Source organism: Megalobrama amblycephala, linkage group LG11, assembly GCF_018812025.1.
Source record: "Megalobrama amblycephala isolate DHTTF-2021 linkage group LG11, ASM1881202v1, whole genome shotgun sequence".
Taxonomy (NCBI): domain Eukaryota; kingdom Metazoa; phylum Chordata; class Actinopteri; order Cypriniformes; family Xenocyprididae; genus Megalobrama; species Megalobrama amblycephala.
This window is the reverse complement of record NC_063054.1, coordinates 14,236,722-14,257,833: the sequence shown is the minus strand read 5'-3', so window position 1 is coordinate 14,257,833 and position 21,112 is coordinate 14,236,722.

Genomic DNA, 21,112 nt, shown 5'->3' with positions numbered 1-21,112 from the left:
ATCTTATATTGACCATAATTTCTTAATATGCTTAAAAGCATACACATTTGGAGAAATATTGATGGATTCTCATATGTTTATATCAATTTTCTATACAGAGGAGTAATATTTATTATTCTATATTTATTGTCATCATTATGAGCGCTGGATGCTGTGTTTTTGAATACTTCAGCCAGAGGGCGCTCTGCCCCTTTTGTCCACAAATGCCTCAGTAAAAGAAGAGGCAAATCATGTGACAATCAAGGAACTAACAGAGGCAAGAGATCGCTAAATATGGCTATTCAAAACACTTTTCAAGACAATAAATACACGATTGAGATGATGTATGCATGTATTGACTGAATTTGCGTCTGAATAGCGCTCGCTCCGTGGGCGTGGCCGCATTAGCGGATAATGAGCTGAATCACAGACTTCTGACATGGCTCTCTTTTCATACAGATTACATAAACACAGAAGGTTTGTTTTCGATTTGACTTATATGTTTTAAAACCTGACATCTTAACGTTTTTTTAGACATAAGTGTAATTTTTTGTCATTAGTATTCACTAAGTTACAGTTCATTTTCTAAGAACTATCAGATTGGAGTTCGTTCAGAGGGAGACGAGAGATCACGCATCATGTTAGTTTTCTTTATTTTACAAAAAGCACAACATTTTGTTTTTACTCTGAGTGTACACAAATGAAAGAAGATATTCCACAGATTAAAATGGTGTATAACTCTTAATTGTATGTGCAACATTGACGGAGTATTTTGAGTCTCTTTCACACTGATAAGAAAAAAACCACGGTGGTATCGCCGGCGATACCTCAGACCTCAGAGTGACAAGATAATGACATTCTAAGGAGATCAAGGCAGGCAGCTCAGGTGTGTGTGACATAAGCCTTTTGTCTTCATGCACTTCCTGACCATTTGGCAGGACAAGCTCAAGATACAGCAGTGCTTTTGTCTCTATGATAATGTAAAGGTATGGGCGATACTGTCAGACTGATTGGATTAGCACCTATGCATTTGAATGACATAGTTATGCTGATTAGATCATGGCTGGGAAATGTAGGGAATGGGCTGATTCCTGCACTGCATTTGCATGCTTTGTTTAGATTGTCTCCACCCCTACTCTATGTATCCCTTCCCCTTGAATGTATATTAACTACCAAGTTTTACTGCTTAAGTTAGACTTGGATGACTACAGAGATGCACAGCGCGTTTCTCAATAAAGAGTAACTTCTGCTTGAAAGATATCCCAACGTCTCCTGGTCTCTGATTCGACGAGGAAAAAAGTTTCCAACAACACAGAGGGCCCTATAATAAACCCGGCGCAATGCGACGCAAGGCGCAGCACAAGTGTGTTTGCTAGTTTGCGTCCGGCACCGTTCGCGTTTTCCCGTTCAGCGCCACGTCCTTAAATTAGTAAATGCATTTGCACCAGTTAGTGCGCCCATGGGCGTGCTGGTCTAAAGAAGAGGTGTGTTCAGGCGCATTGCCGGCGCATTGCTATTTTAAGGAGCTGAAAATAGACTGCACCATAGACCAACTCAAACCTGGTCTAAAGTCTAAAGTCAATGGCGCAATATTTTTTTGTTAGAGCGTGTTGGTAGAAGCTGCGCCTCTGGGTGCGTCCACAGTGCGCGTTGACTTTGCTTATTACACACAGGGATGCGCATCACACAAACATGCCAAATATTAAAAACAAAAGGATTACAGTGTAAAAGAATATTATTGTGTAGGCTACATAAATATAAAAGCGTTCAGCTTTTCTGCCAACAAATTCCGCCATGTAAATAGCAATCCGCCATGGCGCGAGCGCATCTCACTCTTAAAGGGAATGGGAGATGACACTCTGATTGGTTTATTGAACGTTACGCCCATTACTCATTAAGAGAATAGGGACAACCCATTTCAAAAATGCGCCCCGGCGCACGGACCGTTTTTCCGTCGTTAAAATAGCAAAAGTGGATTTGGACACGCCCTGAGTGCACCTGCGCCGTGCGCTTTACACTTTGCATTTAGATTGTTAAAATAGGGCCCAGAGTCACCCACCACCTACAACAACATCACCCATGAGCAACAGCAGAGAACAGAAGAGTAAAGACAACATCGTCATCCTCTGTGACTCCAATGGCCACCATCTTGACCCCAGACGACTATTTTGTGGAGATCTGTGAAGAAGTTCTGGTGTCCCACTTCACACTCTGCTTTGAGACTGCTGCGAGAGGGTGTTCTGGGTGTACCGTCACACATCATTCTTCACACCGGAACAAATGACCTCAGTGCTAAAAGGGTGGACGTCATTAAAGCCCTTTCCAACGTGATGAAAACACCCAGCAGGATCTACCCCAGAGCCAAGGTCATCATCTCATCCCTTCTACCTCGCAGAGACGTGCCACACAGGATCATCAGCACAATCAATGCGGAGATAGCTAGAGGCTGCGCTACAATGCCGAATGTCCACATAGCCCATCATCAGCGCATAACCCATGAGCATCTGTATGACCATATCCACATCCATCAAGAGGGTATGTGTCACGGTTGAAGATCCGCAGTCTCGTTCTGTGGTCTGTGTTTATGTTGTGCTGTCATGTTAATTGTTTCATGTGGGCGTCGCCGCTGATTGCTGATCAGCGGCAGCTGTGTTCAATCTGGACTGCCTATTTATTCCCTTGTCTTTCGTCTCGTGTTTGTCAGATCGTTGTTGGAGTTCCCTGTTCTGTGTCCTGGGTTCCTCGTGTGTGCTTCCGTTTGGAGTTGTTTCGTCGTGTCTTCACTCTGGATTACTGTTTCATCGTTGGATTCTTCACTTCTGATTTCACTCCCACGGACTTCACCACGATCATCTCACCGCGGCCCACCAAAGTCCCTGTGTCGCCGCTCTCCTGCTGTCTGGGTGTTTGTCATCTGACTTTCTGGCGTGAAGCTCAAATAAATGAGATATTTTGACTTGCACTTGCATCCCTCTTTATTTCCCGTGACAGTATGAGACTGTTTGCAAAAACCATAAAGGAGTTAGCCCTGAAAAGCCCTCAGAAAACACATCCTGACCACGAGGAGAGGGTCAGTCAGACAGAGAGCTATGCCACTGTAGTGGCAGGATGAGGTAGAACAGTCACCATTGACCTGATCCAGATAAAACACATGCTGAAAATTATATGTGACAACCTGTTAGCTTAAGTAATCACAGTGTGTCTGTAGTCAAGTATGATCATTTTTTCTTAATGATTTCATTATTTCTTTTTATTTCTTTATTTATTTTTAAATTTAACATTTGTAAAATTAATTTACTCACTATATTTCTATATACCCTCTATTATATATTACTTTTTTATGTATTATTATATATTACTTTTTTAATTGATTAATCTATATTTTAAAACATGATTCACACATTGTTCTGGTAAATACAATATTTTTCAATGTCATCGTTTAAAATAACATGTTATAATATTCAAGGGATGTTCTCTCCAGCTTTTGGAGAGAAAATGACTAACCCTGATTTTGTCAATGCTGTATATAGGTAAGATATAATTATTTTACTTGAGACATGGAGTCATTTAGACTCCAAAACCCGCACTCCTTCAAACTACAGAGAGCTACGAATACCCTCAATCAAAAAGGATAATGTTAAAAATGGAAGGAATCATAGTTTGGTTCAACGACCATCTGTGGCATTATATTCAACCTGTGAAAAAAGGGAAAACACATATTTGGATAAAACTTAAAAAAGAGCTTTTGTGTTTAGACGAGGACCTGTACCTGTGTGCCACATATATCCCCCCATATGAGTCACCTTATTATAATGATGACATCTTCTCAACCCTACAGTCAGAGATCATTTACTTTCAGTCTCTAGGATCAGTTCTGTTAACCCTCTGGGGTCTGAGGATTTTCGGGGCCCTGGAGAAGTTTTGACATGCCCTGACATTTGTGCTTTTTTCAGTTGTTCATAAACATATTAATGGAAAAAGTGTCATTACACTGTATTCAGCACAAACTAGGCCAGTGGTTCTCAACTCCAGTCCTCGGGACCCACTGCTCTGCACATTTTGTATGTCTCTCTTATATGACACACTCAATTCAGTTCATGCAGACTCTCCTAATGAGCTGATGATCTAAATCAGGTGTTAAATAAGGGATACATACAAAATGTGCAGAGCAGTGGGTCCCAAGGACTGGAGTTGAGAAACACTGAACTAGGCTACAATAATATGTGATAAACATGTATGTACATGTTTGTATTTTTGAAGGAATAATGTTTATGCGTGGTTATTGAAAAAACAAAAAAACTTAAGTCACTGAAATAAGGACAAAAAATAATATTATATAAGTGTTCACAAGACTTCTGGGTATTGGAGGTTGTAGACTAGAGTTTTTGCTTCAGAATGATGTAAAAATTATGCCGCCTGCTTGTTCATATAAAACAATAGAGAGATTTAAATTTTGTAAGACACTTTTTGTCAAGAAACACAGTATGCGTGGAGGCGTAAATCATCATGAATAATGGGTGATTCTCACCTGAGAAGACAAAAGAATCACATAATAATGACCTGAAATGACTTGCATAATAATGAGCTCTTTCAGTCAGGTAGGCTGTGAAAAAACCCTCTGTGATCATGTCTCAAGCTAATCATATGGTGTATATCAAACATACAGAAAAAACAGCAATACTGTGAAATATTATTACAATTTAAAATAATGGTATTCTATTATATTCTTTAAAATATAATGTATTTCTGTGATGCAAAGTGTCTGAACAATTATGTTACCTCTATGGCATTTCATATAGGCTTTTAGCTTAAAAGCATGCACATTTGGAGAAATATGGATGGATTCTCATATGTTTGTCAATTTTCTATATAGAGGAGTAATATTTATTCAATATTTATTGTCATCACTATGAACGCTGGATACTGTGTTTTCAATTCATACTTGCAGCCGGAGGGCACTCTGTACACATTTAGTCCACAAATTTATCTAAAGAAGAACAGGTCATGTCACTCTCCAGGAACTGAACTAACAGAGGCCAGAGATTGCTAACTATGGCTATTCAAAACACTTTTCAAGACAATAAATACACGATTGAGACAATGTATACATGTATTGCCTCAGAATTTGTGTCTGAATAGTGCTCGCTCCGTGGGCGTGGCCACTTTAGCAGATAATGAGCTGAATCACGGACTTCTGACATGGCTCTCTTTACATACAGATTATATAAACAGAGAATATTTGTTTTCAATTCGACTTACATGATTAAAAACCTGACATTTCAACGTTTTTTTAGACATAAGTCTCATTTTTGTGTCATTAGTATTCACTAAGTTACAGTTCATTTTCTGAGAACTATCAGATTGGACTTCATTCAGAGGGAGATGACATATCACGCTTCAGGTTCGTTTTCTTTATTTTACAAAAAGCACAACATTTTGTTTTTACTCTGAGTGTACACAAATAAAACAAGATTGTCACGTTCCTGTTCACTCCGGACTCCATTTCCCATTATCCTCCCTTGCCTATCACATGCACTCACTCCACCAATCACCTACTGCCACATACTCCTGAAGCTCTTTACCTGGACTATAAAGGACTCTCACTCACACACACTCATTGCGAGGTCTTGTTTACCCTGTGTAGCAATTCTGAGTGTTTGTATCCTGTCTGCCTATCTGTTATTGATCCTGCCTGTTTCCTGTTTATGATTCTCTGCCTTCTGCCTTTGGACTGTTTATTATTATCTGGACTGTGAACGATATCTGCCTGCCCTGATCAACTGCCTGTATCCTGATTACGATTCTGCCTAGCCCTTGCTGTTCCTGTTTGACCCTGCTTAGACCCGGCCTGTACGACCACGCTTACTTTTGTAATAAAGCTTGCAAATGGATCTCTGCCTGAGTCCCACCTCGTTACAAAGATATTCCACAGATTAAAATGGTGTATAACTCTTAATTGTATGTGCAACATTGACAGAGTATTTTGAGTCTCTTTCACACTGGTAAGAAAAAAAACGCGGTGGTATCGCCGGCGATACCTCAGACCTCAGAGTGTTAATGGGGAATCTGAATGCTAGAACGGAGAAGGAAGTGGACTACATCAGCTCTGATGGAGACAAATATATAAACGATTCACTTAATCATCAACAAAAACGACGTACTAAAACATGTCAGAATTACGACAACACAATAAACAGACATGGACAACAAGTCTGTTCTGTTAAAGGTGATAGAGAGGATTTTTTCGTCGACTGAGAATCCAAAGACTGTTAGTGAGTTTTTGAAATGAGCGCATGCATAAGAACAACCCCCCCTCCTTCATAGCTTATTTCAAAGGAACGCCTCCCAAAACTCGTGCACGAGTATTGGAACACAAGTGTTTACCACCGGCATTCGCTTAATTAGTTGTGTTAGTGGATTCATTATGTCAGACTCACCGCAGGTAACTCATAATCTGCAGTTGTTATTCCTGTCTCCTGACAAAAACATTGCATGCAGCGCCTGTGGAGTGTGGAATCTGCGCACGTCTCTCACAAGGAACATCACGGCAGTGATTGACAAGCCAGAGGGCCAATCGTTTACGCGGTTGGCTGATGTTTTTAAGGCCCTACCTCGTGCACAGATGATGTATATTAATATTATTACTTTCAGTGCACCTAATAAATAGTCTTTTATCAGTTAGTAAAGACAGTTTCAAGTAATATTGCAAAAATGTATAAAACAAAACATCCTCTTTAGCACCTTTAATGGCAGAACAAAGGGTGATTTGGGTCGATTTACCTACTGCTCACAATTAAGCAACAGCACAGTAGATTATGCCATCACAGATATAGACCAAAATAAAATCAATTATTTCACAATGATGCCACAGCTACTGTTATCAGACCACAGTCACACAGTCCTCAATCTGAACAGGTCAGTGAATCTTCTGCCATCTTCAGATCAGAAGGTTAAACTGTATCCACTCCCCCCCAAATTTATATGGAGTAAAGACAGTCCTGCCCAGTATGAAGCTGCGCTCCAAAGCACTCATGTTCAGAACATGATAGACTCATTTCTATTGATTTCATTTAGCGAAGAGAAAAAAAACACCAATTTAGCAACTGAACAGTTAACAAAAATCTTCTCTACAGTGGTCAGAAAAGCCCTGAGAAAAAAAAAAAATTATAGAAGCAAAAACGAAATGGCTAATGCTGGTTGGTTTGATAAAGAATGCCAAAAAGTAAGAAAAGTATTACGATCATTATCAAACAAAATCACAGAGACCCAGAAAACCAACAAATACGAGCCACATATCAAGAAACCCTTAAAATGTACAAGTCATTATTAATACAGAAAAAAGCTGATCACATGAAAATAAAACTAAACAAGATTGAGGAGGCAGTAGATAAAGTTCTTTTTGGGAATTATGGAACAATTTAGACAAATCCAAAAAAGTCAAACACCTTCCCATCTATGACCCTAAAATCTGGACCGAACATTTTGGAAATCTTTATTCACCAAACCAACCAACCCTCGGCCAAAAACATCTGACCTCTCAACTACATAACCTGGAATGCACTATAAAAGACCAGCTAAATCATTTAGACCAGCCCATAGCATTAAATGAACTGACAGACAAGATGACATCCCTAAAAAACAAAAAATCCTGTGGCGTGGATGGAATATCTAATGAGATGCTGAAACACAGCCGCCCCAAACTGAAAGATGCTATTCTAAAATTGTTCAACCTGTTATTAAAATCAGGTAAATTTCCTGAAATATGGAAAGAAAATTTGATAATTCCAATTTTTAAACAAGGTGAGAAGTACGACCCAAATAATTACAGAGGCATCACAGTGAGCAGTAAACTCGGAAAACTATTCTGTTCCATTATTAATGACAGATTAGTTCAGTTCATTCAAGGACACAACATTTTAAAGAACTGTCAAATTGGATTTATGCCAAGTCAGAGAACATCAAATCACATTTACACACTTCACATACTGATACAAAAATATGTTCATCAAAAAAAAAAAAAAACAAGGAAAAATATTCAGCTGCTTTATTGATTTTAAAAAAGCCTTTGATTCTTTATGGCATGATGGGCTTTTTCTAAAACTTATCCAAAGTGGAATAGGAGGAAGGACGTATGATATCATAAAGGACATATACAACGAGAACAAGTGCTGTGTCAAGATCAACAACAAAACAGTCAAAATAAAGGAGTCCATCAAGGCTGCAGCCTCAGCCCGACTCTCTTTAATATATATATCAATGAGTTGGCATCAGCACTTGAGAAGTCCTCCTGTCCTGGTCTGACCTTCGAGGCCAGAGAAATCAAATGCCTCCTGTACACTGACGACCTTCTGCTGCTGTCACCTCATGAAGAGGGACTGCATGAAAGCCTCTCAGTTCTGGAGCAGTACAGTAGTGACTGGGCCTTACCAATTAACATGGAAAACTTCAAAATCATGATCTTCCAAAAAAAAAACCTCGCCTTACTGACAAAAAATATAATTCTACAATCGGGGGAACACTTCTCAATCAGGTCACATATCATAATTATTTGGGTCTCACAGTCTCAGCTTCTGGACAATTTGAAATGGCAATGAAAGATCTGACTGATAAGGCATGCAGGGCTTATTACAATATAAGAAAATCATTGTTCAAATTCAACCCACCTACAAAACTTTGGATGAAAATTTTTGATGGCATCATCAAGTCCATTCTTTTGTAAGGCTGTGAAATCTGGGGCCCCACATTTAAATTAAACTATGAATCGTGGGACAAAAACCCTGTTGAACTTTTCCACCTCGAGTTCTGCGAAAATATCCTGGGTCTTCACAGAAATGCCCCTAGTCTAGCTAGTCACACAGAAGTCAAATATTTACTGTACGCAGATGACTTACTAATTCTATCTAAAACGGCGGAAGGTCTCCAGAACAACCTAGACATTTTAACAAAATACTGCCATGACTGGGCCTTAGAAGTCAACATCCAAAAAAGATTATGATATTTCAGAAAAACCTCAGAAATCAGGAACATAAACATGCATTTACTGTAAACAACACCACTCTTCAGCACTCTTTACAATATAATTATCTTGGTTTGGTTTTAACAACCACTGGAAATTTCAATTTGGCTATTAAAACATTACTTATAAAAGCCCGCAGAGCAATGCATGCTATATGAACTAAATTATTCAAAATAAACATTCCGAGTCAGAATTTGGACAAGGATTTTTGATAGTGTGATACTGCCTATTGCCTTATATGGAAGTGAGGTCTGGGGTCCAGAGAGTAACTACAGCCATAAGGTTTGGGACAAACATCCTTTAGAAGGTCTACATGTAGAGTTCTGTAGAAGCATCCTTTATGTCCACAGAAACACACCTAATAACGCCTGTAGGGCAGAACTAGGCCATCTTCCCCTGAATTTAATGATTAAAAAAGAGCTTTAAAGTTCTGGATACACTTAAAATCTAGTCCTGAAGACACGCTTAATTGTAAAGAACTAAAAACACAAGAACTGAGTGCTCAGAAAAGTCATCTTTGTGCAATGGTGTCAGAACTGACAAACACAGCATTCAAAATCACTGCCCCTGAAAACCCTGCAAGAATTAAAGAAATTATGAGTAAAGAGAAAGAGACATACATGCAGCACTGGAAAGAGCAAATGAAAGAGCAAAGTCGTCTCCAGTGTTATCTCAGATTAAACAGAGAGTACAGTCTGGCTGAATATCTCACCTCAGTCAGAAATACAACACACAGGAATTTATTAACCAAGTACAGACTTAGTGACCACCAGCTGGCCATAGAAAGAGGGCGACATAAGAAAACATGGTTATCTAAAGAAGAGCGAGTCTGTAATGAATGCAGATCAGGGGCAGTTGAGATGGAGGCACACTTCCTCCTCCACTGTGATAAACACACAACCTTAAGAGAGTCACTGTACTGTCAAATACAACATATTATCCCAGAGTTCCAGTCACTCCATGAAACTGACAAACTGAAAATATTACTTGGTGAAGGACCTTCTTCCTCTTTAGTAGCACACCTTATTTATAATTGCCACAAACTAAGAAGTACTTATTTATGTTCTTGTTTGTATGTTTGTTTGTTTTTGTTTTGCTTTATGCAATGCTTTGGCAATATGTACCTATAGATGTCATGCCAATAAAGCAAATTGAATTGAATTGAATTGAATTGAATTGAATTGAGTCGCCTCTGGACTCGGGAGAGAGTCGCCTCGGGACTCAGGACTCGAGAGAGAGTCGCCCCGGGACTCGGGAGAGAGTCGCCCCGAGTCGCCTCGGGACTCGGGAGAGAGTCGCCTCGGGACAAGGGACGAGGGAGAGAGTTGCCTCTGGACTCAGGACTCGGGAGAGAGTCGCCTCGGGACAAGGGAGAGAGTCGCCTCTGGACTCTGGATGATGGAGAGAGTCGCCTCTGGACTCGGGACGAAGGAGAGAGTCGCCTCTGGACTCGGGACTCGGGAGAGAGTCGCCTCTGGACTTGGGACTCGGGAGAGAGTCGCCTTGGGACTCGGGATGAAGGAGAGAGTCACCTCTGGATTCGGGACTCGGGAGAGAGTCGCCTCGGGACTCGGGACACGAGAGAGAGTCGCCCCGGGACTCGGGAGAGAGTCGCCTAGGGACTAGGGAGAGTGTCGCCTCAGGACAAGGGAGAGTGTCTGCAAAAACCATCAAGGAGTCAGCCCTGAAAAGCCCCCAGAAAACACATCTTGACCACAAGGAGAGGGTCAGTCAAACAGACAGCTACACCGCTGTAGTGGCCGGACGAGGTAGAACAGACACCAGTGACCTGATCCATATAAAACACATGCTGAAAATGATATGTGACAACCTGTTAGCTTAAGTAATCACAGTGTGTCTGTGGTCAAGTATGATCATTATTTCTTAATGATATCATTATTTATTTTTATTTATTTATTTTTAAATGTAACATTTGTAAAATTAATTCACTTACTATATTTCTATATACCTTTTATATTACTTTTTAATTGATTAATCTATATTTTAAAACATGATTTGGTCATGAATTCATACATCGTTCTGGTAAATACAATATTTTTCAATGTCATCGTTTAAAATAACGTTATAATATTCAAGGGATGTTCTCTCCAGCTTTTGGAGAGAAAATGACTAACCCTGATTTTGTCAATGCTGTATATAGGTAAGATATAATTATTTTACTTGAGACATGGAGTCGTTTAGACTCCAAAACCCGCACTCCTTTAAACTTTAAAATAGGAGGAATCATAGTTTGGTTCAAAGACCATCTATGGCATTATATTCAACCTGTGAAAAAAGGATAAACACATATTTGGATAAAACTTAAAAAAGAGCTTTTGTGTTTAGACGAGGACCTGTACCTGTGTGCCACATATATCCCCCCATATAAGTCAACTTAATATATTGATGACATCTTCTCAACCCTACTGTCAGAGATCATTTACTTTCAGTCTCTAGGATCAGTTTTGTTAATGGGGGATCTGAATGCTAGAATGGGGAAGGAAGTGGACTACATCAGCTCTGATGGAGACAAATATATAAACAGTTTACTTAATCATCAACAAAAACTATGTACTAAAACACGTCAGAATTACGACAACACAATAAACAGACATGGAAAAGAAGTCCTGCAGCTCTGCAAAAGCCTGGGTCTTTATATAGTTAATGGCAGAACAAAGGGTGATTCTCTGGGTCGATTTACCTACTTCTCACATTTAGGCAGCAGCACAGTCGATTACACCATCACAGATATAGACCAAAATAAAATCTATTATTTCACAGTGATGCCACAGCTACCGTTATCAGACCACAGTCACCCAGTTCTCAGTCTGAACAGGTCAGTGAATCTTCTGCCATCTTCAGATCAGAAGGTTAAACTGTATCCACTCCTCCCCAAATTTATATGGAGTATAGACAGTCCAGAGCGCTCCAAAGCACTCATGTTCAGAACATGATAGACATGAAATCCCTAAAAAACAAAAAATCCTGTGGCGTGGATGGAATATCTAATGAGATGCTGAAACATAGCAGCCCCAAACTGAAAGATGCTATTCTAAAATTTTTCAACCTGTTATTAAAATCAGGTAAATTTCCTGAAATATGGAAAGAAAATTTGATAACTCCAATTTTTAAACAAGGTGAGAAGTATGACCCAAATAATTACAGAGGCATCACAGTGAGCAGTAACCTCGGAAAACTATTCTGTTCCATTATTAATGACAAATTAGTTCAGTTCATTCAAGAACACAAAATTTTAAAGAACTGTCAAATTGGATTTATGCCCAATCAGAGAACATCAAATCACATTTACACACTTCACACACTGACACAAAAATATGGGATGAAAATCATGGACCAAGCCTCTTGGCAGACTGAGGACCGAGCGGCAGTGTGTCGGGGAACCGGACCAAGAATTTTTTTTTCTTTTTTTCCTCTCTCCCCTCTCTCATCCTGTCGCTCCCCTTGTTTCCGTCTCCTTTCTCTCGTCTCGTCTGTCCTTACCCCCAGGTGCTGCGGCCGCCGAGACAGGTCCCGGGGGGGAGTAGAGCGCAGTCTCGGGAGTACCCCCCGGCCTGCGAGGAGCGATGGGGGTATGTGACGAGCAGGTGCGGGCGAGGCCGGTGACGCGAGTGATAATGAGCATCACCTGCGAGGCGCGCCGGCCTCGAGTCTCTCACGGAGGAGCTCCGGAGGCATAAAAGGAGGAGCGACGTCAGTGAAGGACGAGAGAGGACCAGGCCTGGACTTTATGTTATGTTTTATTATGTTTGTGTGGCCAGCAGAAGTCTGCGAGGGTCTGCCGGCATTACTTTTGTTTTGTTCTTTGTTTATTTTGGTATTAAAGTTTTGTTTGAATGTTCGCCGGTTCCCGCCTCCTTCTTCCCGTTTACGAACTATGTTACACTTGGGTTTTTAAATTTTTAAGTAAACAAAAAAATGCCAACAAACGCCTGCTTTTATCATGTTCACCTTACGATCTTGCTAGTTTCCAGTGATTACTTTCTGATTATTTTTCTAAATAATAATAAAACTTCCATTTTTTGTGAAATGACGGGTTTGTGTGACGTTGTTCCAGAGAGGCGTGTTACGGGCGGGTTTTAGTGAAGCGCTGCAGAGCTTCTGGCCCGACGGTGGAAATGCAGCGTGATTTTGGGCTCGTTGCTACAAGTCCGGGGCTATTAGCCTAGCCTGGCCTGCTGAAAGCCCTGGCTCACACTGGCCCGACAGTGGAAAAGCGGCTACTGTGCTTCAGAGTTTAGTGCCAACCCTAATCAAACACACCTGAAGCAGCTAATCAAGCCAGTGTATTTGTAGGCCAATGACAACATAGTATTACATTATTAGTTTGATAATTAAGTTAATTAAAATATAAAAAAATACTGCAAATGATAACTTCACACTCATTTGAAATTGAACTATGACACTATATCACTATTAGTACAGGACTAGTTTTCTAAATGTCATTCAAGTAACAATTATTATTTTTACAATTAAAATTATTTTTAAATTATTTATTGAAATAACTCAAATTTATTAAAATAAAATCTTTAAGTAAATTTCACAAGATTATAAAAGTGGCTGTTTAAAATAAAACTTGCATAAGTGAGCAGAAATATCTAGACATGTACCTAGGATATGTGATTTGGCTCTATTTATTCATTTTTTAAATTTTCATTTTTTATCATATACCACACATACTGAAATTAAATGAAAGAATGCTTTTGGTGCATAAGATTGGTGCACAAACAACAGCTCAGGGAGGTCAAAAAACACATGAAGAGAAGTGTTAGGATTATACAACATCAGCAATCACAGACATTTGCATTAAGGCTGGATTACATTTCTCAAAGCACTGAATTTGCACAAATAACAGTATGTAATTTGCTCTAGAATTTTTATAGGGGTTGTCTGAGAAAATACACAGACATGGCAGATTAAGATGATATTCTGCACTCATTTGAAATTGACTTATGACATTCTATGACATGAAAGTCATCTCAATTTAAACGATCTCATGGATGTGGCTGTTGTGGTTTGATCATAGAAGCATCATCTGCTGCAGTAAATGTGGTGTGAATTTGACATAGTCCTTTTATGTTTAACTGTTTTAAATGCCCATTGTCCGGCATGCACAGGTGCCCTGAAGCCACTGGGGTGGCGGTGCCTCCGGGCTTTGGCCCGTCATCGCTGCTTGCAGCTATATTTATGACCCAAGCCAAAGGATTATTGTTATTATTTTTATTTTTTTTCTGTCTTCAGGGGCTTTTTGGGGACCTTAACATGCTCAAAAACTCTTGAAAATTGGCACACACATTGGAATCCGTGGCCATCAGGGCCGGGCAGAGGCTGGTACCCGGGCGTGGCAGGGGGGCTCAACAGCGCCCCCTTGAACAAAGTCAGAAAACTTGGTCCATATATTAAACACACTTGCACATATTAGTATGAAACTCAGTACATATATAGACCTCATCAGACCGAATAACTTTCATGCGCTAAGTTCTACTCCACCCCAACAGGAAGTCGGCTATTACAGGATGTTTGAAAAACGCATGCTCTGGATTTTGATATACTCCTCCTAGGCGATTAATCCGATCACCACCAAACTCGGTCAGCATGAAGTCAAGACATTGGTGATGCTAAATTGCCAGCGAATTTTTGATATTGGCTTGGCCGTGGCGAAGCAACAAATTTATGGCGAGAAAAGGGAAACAGGAAATGTGTTATAATGTCTGCATACATTGATTGATGTTTATGAAACTTTAGCTGTGTGTTACCATAGAGACACCGGAGGCAGATATAAAAGCAGTAATGGATGTTTATTGATGTTATCAGCAGAGCAACAGGTAAGGGAGTGATGGTAAAGCAGTTCTTGGATGTGAATGAGAAGGTAATACTGTCCTTTCGTTGTATTACAGATGCAGATGGAGACTGGCGCTGGAGACTGATGGCGGAGACACTCACACACACAGGCAGGTAGGAACACGAGGAGTACTGGAGACGAAGGAGACGATGGAGACGAATGGAGCAGGTAAGTATAGTGTCTGGAGTCCTTGAGGTAAGCATACATATAGTTGTAGTGCAAACGAGACTGGACAGTGAGTGTGTGTGAGTGTGGAAGTATATATGCAGGCGGTGATGATGGTGTTGATGAACTTCAGGTGGCGGTGATTAGTAGACTGGTGATTGAGTGCGTGGGTAAGGGAGTGAGGTTGAACCTGACGTGTCTGTGACAGTACCTCCCCTCCCACGGCCCGCTCCTGAGGGCCGAGGACCCCGACGTCGTGGTGGTCGTCCTCTAGGGCGTGGGGCAGGTCTGTCCGGGTGGTTGGTGTGGAAAGTCTGTAACAGATTAGGATCAAGGATATTATTCTTGGGGACCCATGAGCATTCCTCGGGGCCATAGCCTTCCCAATCGACCAGGTATTCCAATAGACCACCACGGCGCCGGGAATCCAGAATCTCACGAACAACGTAGGCAGTACCATCATCCAGGATGAGTGGAAGGGGGGGCTCGACGGCTGCCATGTCAGGTTCTGTGGAAGGAAGAACAGAAGGGTGGTGAGGCTTTAGTAGTGAGACATGGAACGTGGGATGAATTCTTTTATACTGTGCAGGGAGTTGGAGGCGGTAAGTGACTGGGTTGATCTGTCGAATGATGGTGAACGGGCCAATGAAGCGGGGACTCAGCTTCTTGCAGGGCAGATGCATCCTGATGTCTCTGGTGGACAGCCAGACCTTCTGCCCCAGTTGGTATTATAGGGGCGTCGGAGCGCCGAAGGTCGGCTGCCATCTTGCGTCCGCGCAGGGCTCTCTGCAGTTGGTGGTGTGCTGAGTCCCAAACCCTCTCGCTCTCCCGGAACCAGTAGTCGACTGCCGGAACGTTGGAGGGTTCCCCGTCCCAGGGGAACAGTGGGGGTTGGTAACCGAGTATGCACTGAAACGGTGTTAGTCCAGTTGTGGCTTGTCGGAGGGAGTTTTGTGCGTACTCGGCCCAACCCAGGTACTGGTTCCAGGAGTTCTGGTGGCCGTGACAGAAGGTACGCAGGAAGCGGCCTATCTCCTGGATCTTCCGTTCCGTCTGCCCGTTCGACTGAGGATGGTATCCGGACGACAGGCTGACGGTCACACCCAGGAGGGAGAAGAACGCCTTCCAGACACGGGAGATAAATTGGGGCCCTCTGTCAGAGACTATGTCTTCGGGGATTCCATAATGACGAAAGACATGGTTGAACATCAGTTCTGCGGTAGTCATGGCGGTAGGTAGACCCTCCAGGGGAATCAGACGGCAGGCTTTGGAGAAGCGGTCTACAACTACCAGGATGCAAGTGTGACCATCAGACTCGGGGAGATCGGTGACGAAGTCCACTCCCGAGGTGTGACCTGGGTCTCTCAGGAACGGGCAGAGGATTGAGCTTGCCGGTGGGAAGATGGTGTGGGCTCTTGGAGATGGTGCACTCCCTGCAGCCCTGCACGTACCTTCTGACGTCGTTGGCCATGTTGGGCCACCAGAAGCGTTGTTTGAGCAACGAGAGGGTCTCATTGACCCCCGGGTGGCCAGTGCCAAGTGAAGAGTGAGCGGTGTGCAGGAGTGGAGTGCGACGTGCCTGTGTGATGTATTGCAAGCCTTGGGGGCAACCCGGCAGAGTGAGTGAGGAGGCATTGGAGGAGGGTAAGGTCTCTTCCGACCACTGGATGGGGCTCACGAAGATTGATTCAGGCAGGATAGTTTCTGGAGTTTCAGTTTTCTCTTCTGGAGCATGGAGACGAGACAGGGCATCAGCTTTTGTATTCTTGGAACCTGGGTGATAGGATATGGAGAAGTTAAATTGTGAAAAGAACATGGCCCAGCGAGCTTGGCGAGGGTTGAGTCTTTTAGCAGCCTTCAAATACTCAAGGTTTTTGTGATCAGTGAGAACTTGGAAGGGATGGTTAGCCCCCTCCAACCAATGCCTCCATTCTTCCAGGGCAAGCTTGATGGCCAGGAGCTCACGGTCACCGATGTCGTAGTTGACCTCCGCCGGGTTGAGCTTGCGGGAGAAGAAGGCACATGGATGGAGTCTACTTGGCGTCCCCTGCTGCTGTGAAAGGACCGCTCCCACTCCGGTGGTGGAGGCGTCCACTTCCACGACGAAAGGTAGGTCAGGGTTAGGGTGGACGAGGAGGGGAGCGGTGGTGAAGGCTCTCTTGAGGGTCTCAAACGCGTTGGTGGCTTGTTGGGACCAGGACAGAGACTTGGGCTGATGACGTAGCAGGTTGGTGAGTGGGCTGACGATGGTACTGTAATTCTTGATGAAGCGACGGTAGAAATTGGAGAATCCGAGGAAGCGTTGGAGTTCTTTTATGGTTGTAGGAGTGGGCCAGGTCTGGATAGCGGAGACCTTCCCCTCGTCCATCCGGATGCCACTGTGATCAATCACGTACCCCAGGAAATGGACAGAGGGCTGGTGGAAGGAGCACTTCTCTGCTTTGAGGAACAGGTGGTATTGCCGTAAGTATTGGAGGACCTCCGCAACGTGGTGGCGATGTTCGGCCAAGCTCCCGGAGTAAATGAGGATGTCATCTATATACACCAGCACGAACTTGTGGAGAAACTCCCGGAGCACCTCGTGGATGAAATCCTGGAACACGGAGGGGGCGTTGACCAGGCCATACGGCATGACAAGGTATTCATAGTGGCCGGTGGGCGTGACGAAGGTCTTCCACTCGTCCCCCTCGCGTATCCGGATGAGGTTATACGCGCTGCGGAGGTCCAGCTTGGTGAACACAGTGGCACCACAGTGGAGATGTTCCAGGGCCGCTGGGACGAGGGGAAGTGGATAGCGGAATTTGATGTTAATTTTGTTGAGGGCACGGTAGTCGATGCAGGGCCGCAAGCCTCCGTCCTTCTTTGCCACAAAGAAAAAACTTGAAGCAGCAGGGGAAGTAGACAGGCGGATGTATCCTTGGTTAAGGGCCTCTTTGATGTATTCCTCCATGGCCTTCTCCTCCGGTAATGACAGGGGGTAGATGCGTCCCCTGGGCACTGGCTCACCCGGTAACAGATCGATGGCACAGTCCCATGGCCGGTGTGGAGGTAGCTTGGAGGCGCATTGCGGGCAGAAGACGTCACTGAAGGGGGCGTAGTCAGGTGGGACATCCACGGAGCGCTTCTCTACAGGACTTTCGATGGACGTGGCATTGATGGAGAGAGTCTTGGAGAGTGGAGAACTTGGAACAGGAAGTACTGGGAAGCAGTTGGAGAAACAGTGGTCGCCCCACTTCAGGACTTCGCCCGTGCGCCAGGAGATGGTGGGACTGTGTTGCTCAAGCCACGGGTGCCCTAGAACCACGTCAGCGGTGGACTCCTCCAGAACCAGCAGATGGATGTTCTCCGTATGAAGTATACCCACTCGTAGTTGAAGAGGTCCCACACAGCGACGGATAGTCTTACGGCTCAGGGGTTTGCCCGTGATGGAGTGGACCTGGTAGTTAATCGGAGACGGAGAGGTCTTGAGCTTGAGGTGTCGACAGAGGGCGCCGGAGATGAAATTTCCTGCTGACCCTGAATCGAGGAGTGCCACCACTGGAACAGAGGCATTAGCAGCAGTAAGGTTTACAATAGTAGTGAGTGGTTTCATTTTTTGAATGGAGGGAATGATTGCACTCATCACGGGCCAAGGAGGACGAGTTGGGCATGTGGAGATTACATGCCCTGGAGATCCACAATATAAACATAGATTCAGGGTCAGCCTTCTATGTCTTTCAGCAGTAGTGAGACGTGAATGATCCACTTGCATAGGTTCACTTGCTGGTTCTGGAGAGCTGACGGGTTCGGACCGACGGAGGAGGATGTTGGAGAGTGACTGGCCCTGGTGCTCGAAGAGACACGACTGCATACGAGAACCCACGCGGATGGCGAGTTGGATGAAGCGTTCGAGTCCTATGGAGTCCTCGTATGCAGCAAGATGCAACCGCACATTTGGCTCCAATCCTTGACGAAAGGTGGTGATGAGGGCTTGTTCATTCCATCCGCTGGTGGCGGCTAGCGTTCTGAACTGCAAGGCATATTCGTTAACAGAGTTATTTCCTTGTTTTAGATTGTAAAACTTCTCACCAGTCAAAGAATCTGCCAGAGGCTTCCCGAAGACCTCACGGAAGTGAGAGACGAACGCCGAATATGACTTTACAACAGAGCCTTTCTGAGTCCACAGTGAATCCGCCCATTGAAGGGCCTTACCTTGTAGTTGGGAGATTATGAACGCGATTTTAGCCGTGTCGGTGGGGTAGAGGTGCGGTTGCATCTCCAGGACCAGCTCACATTGAAGGAGAAATCCGCTGCATTCCACCGCCGATCCAGAGTAGGGCGCCGGTTTGGCCATGGGACTGGTGGTAAACGCTGGAGAAGGAGCGGTGATGGTGGGTGCGGAAGCTGCAGCGGTGGTGGATGACGGTGAAGGTGGTTGTGGGGTGAGTGCTCGGCGCAGTGCGTCCACGAGCTCCTGGAACGGGTCGGTGATGCTCATGCTGATGAATGTTGTTATGGTCCGGTCTTCTGTTACGATAGAGACACCGGAGGCAGATATAAAAGCAGTAATGGATGTTTATTGATGTTATCAGCAGAGCAACAGGTAAGGGAGTGATGGTAAAGCAGTTCTTGGATGTGAATGAGAAGGTAATACTGTCCTTTCGTTGTATTACAGATGCAGATGGAGACTGGTGCTGGAGACTGATGGCGGAGACACTCACACACACAGGCAGGTAGGAACACGAGGAGTACTGGAGACGAAGGAGACGATGGAGACGAATGGAGCAGGTAAGTATAGCGTCTGGAGTCCTTGAGGTAAGCATACATATAGTTGTAGTGCAAACGAGACCGGACAATGAGTGTGTGTGAGTGTGGGGTATATATGCAGGCGGTGATGATGGTGTTGATGAACTTCAGGTGGCGGTGATTAGTAGGCTGGTGATTGAGTGCGTGGGTAAGGGAGTGAGGTGGAACCTGACGTGTCTGTGACACTGTGTGTTTGTTATAGGAGTCTGATCACATGGATGTGACTATTGTGAGTCAAAGTTATAGCGCCACAACTGGCAGCAAGAAGTGTGTCACTTTCAAAATGCATTAGTTAACTCTGTTATTTTTACCTGATTTGCTTCAATCTTCATCAGTGTAATGTCAATACACAGCAGATGTAGACCTGTGACAAGATTTTTGATATTTTAAATATTGTTACTATGGCAACATGTCAAACTTAATAATATTCTTGAGTGTTTTTGAGGCTCTTAACATGCTTCAAATTGCATGAAACTCGACACACACATCAATATTGTCAAGCAGTAGACATGGACAAAGCCATAGAAATGGATGTGGTGGAGGGGCTCAGTAGCGCCACCAAAAGTGTGTTGGGGGGGGGGGTTAGTTTTTCCTACAGTCACCAAACTCGTACACATATTGTTCTCATCAAGCCGGACAATTTTCTAATTTACATTCATTAACTCTGACCAACAGGAAGTCAGCTATTTTGGTTTGAATGTTAATTTTTTTTAAAAAACAGGCTATGAATTTTATACTACTACTCCTACAGGGTTTATACAATTTACACCAAACTTTTTTAACTTGGTGATAATACATTGAAGTTGTTTAATTGCAAACGGATTTTGGATATCTCAAATGGTGTCGCCGTTGTGAGGCAACGAATTTATAGCAAGAAAAGGGAAACAAAGTGTTATAACTTCTGCATACATTAATTGATTTTGATGAATCTTCTGCTGTGTCTTCGTTGTACAAGGCTGATCACATAGATGTGACTATTGTGAGTCAAAGTTATAGCACCACCAACTGGCAGCAGGAAATGTGTTACTTTCAGCATGCTTTCAGATCACCATCTTATTTTTACCCTATTTGCTTCAAACTTCATTTAAATAATGTCAAAACCATGGCAGATGTAGACCTTTGAAAAGAATTGTGATATCTCAAACAGAGTTGCCTTGGCAACGCATCAAACTTTAATATTTGTTTTGAATGCTTTTGAGACTCTTAGCATGCTTCAAATTGTTTGAAACTCCACACATCAGGATTGTTAGCCAGTAGACATGGGCAAAGCCTTAGAAATGGGCAGGGAGGAGGGGCTCTATAGCGCC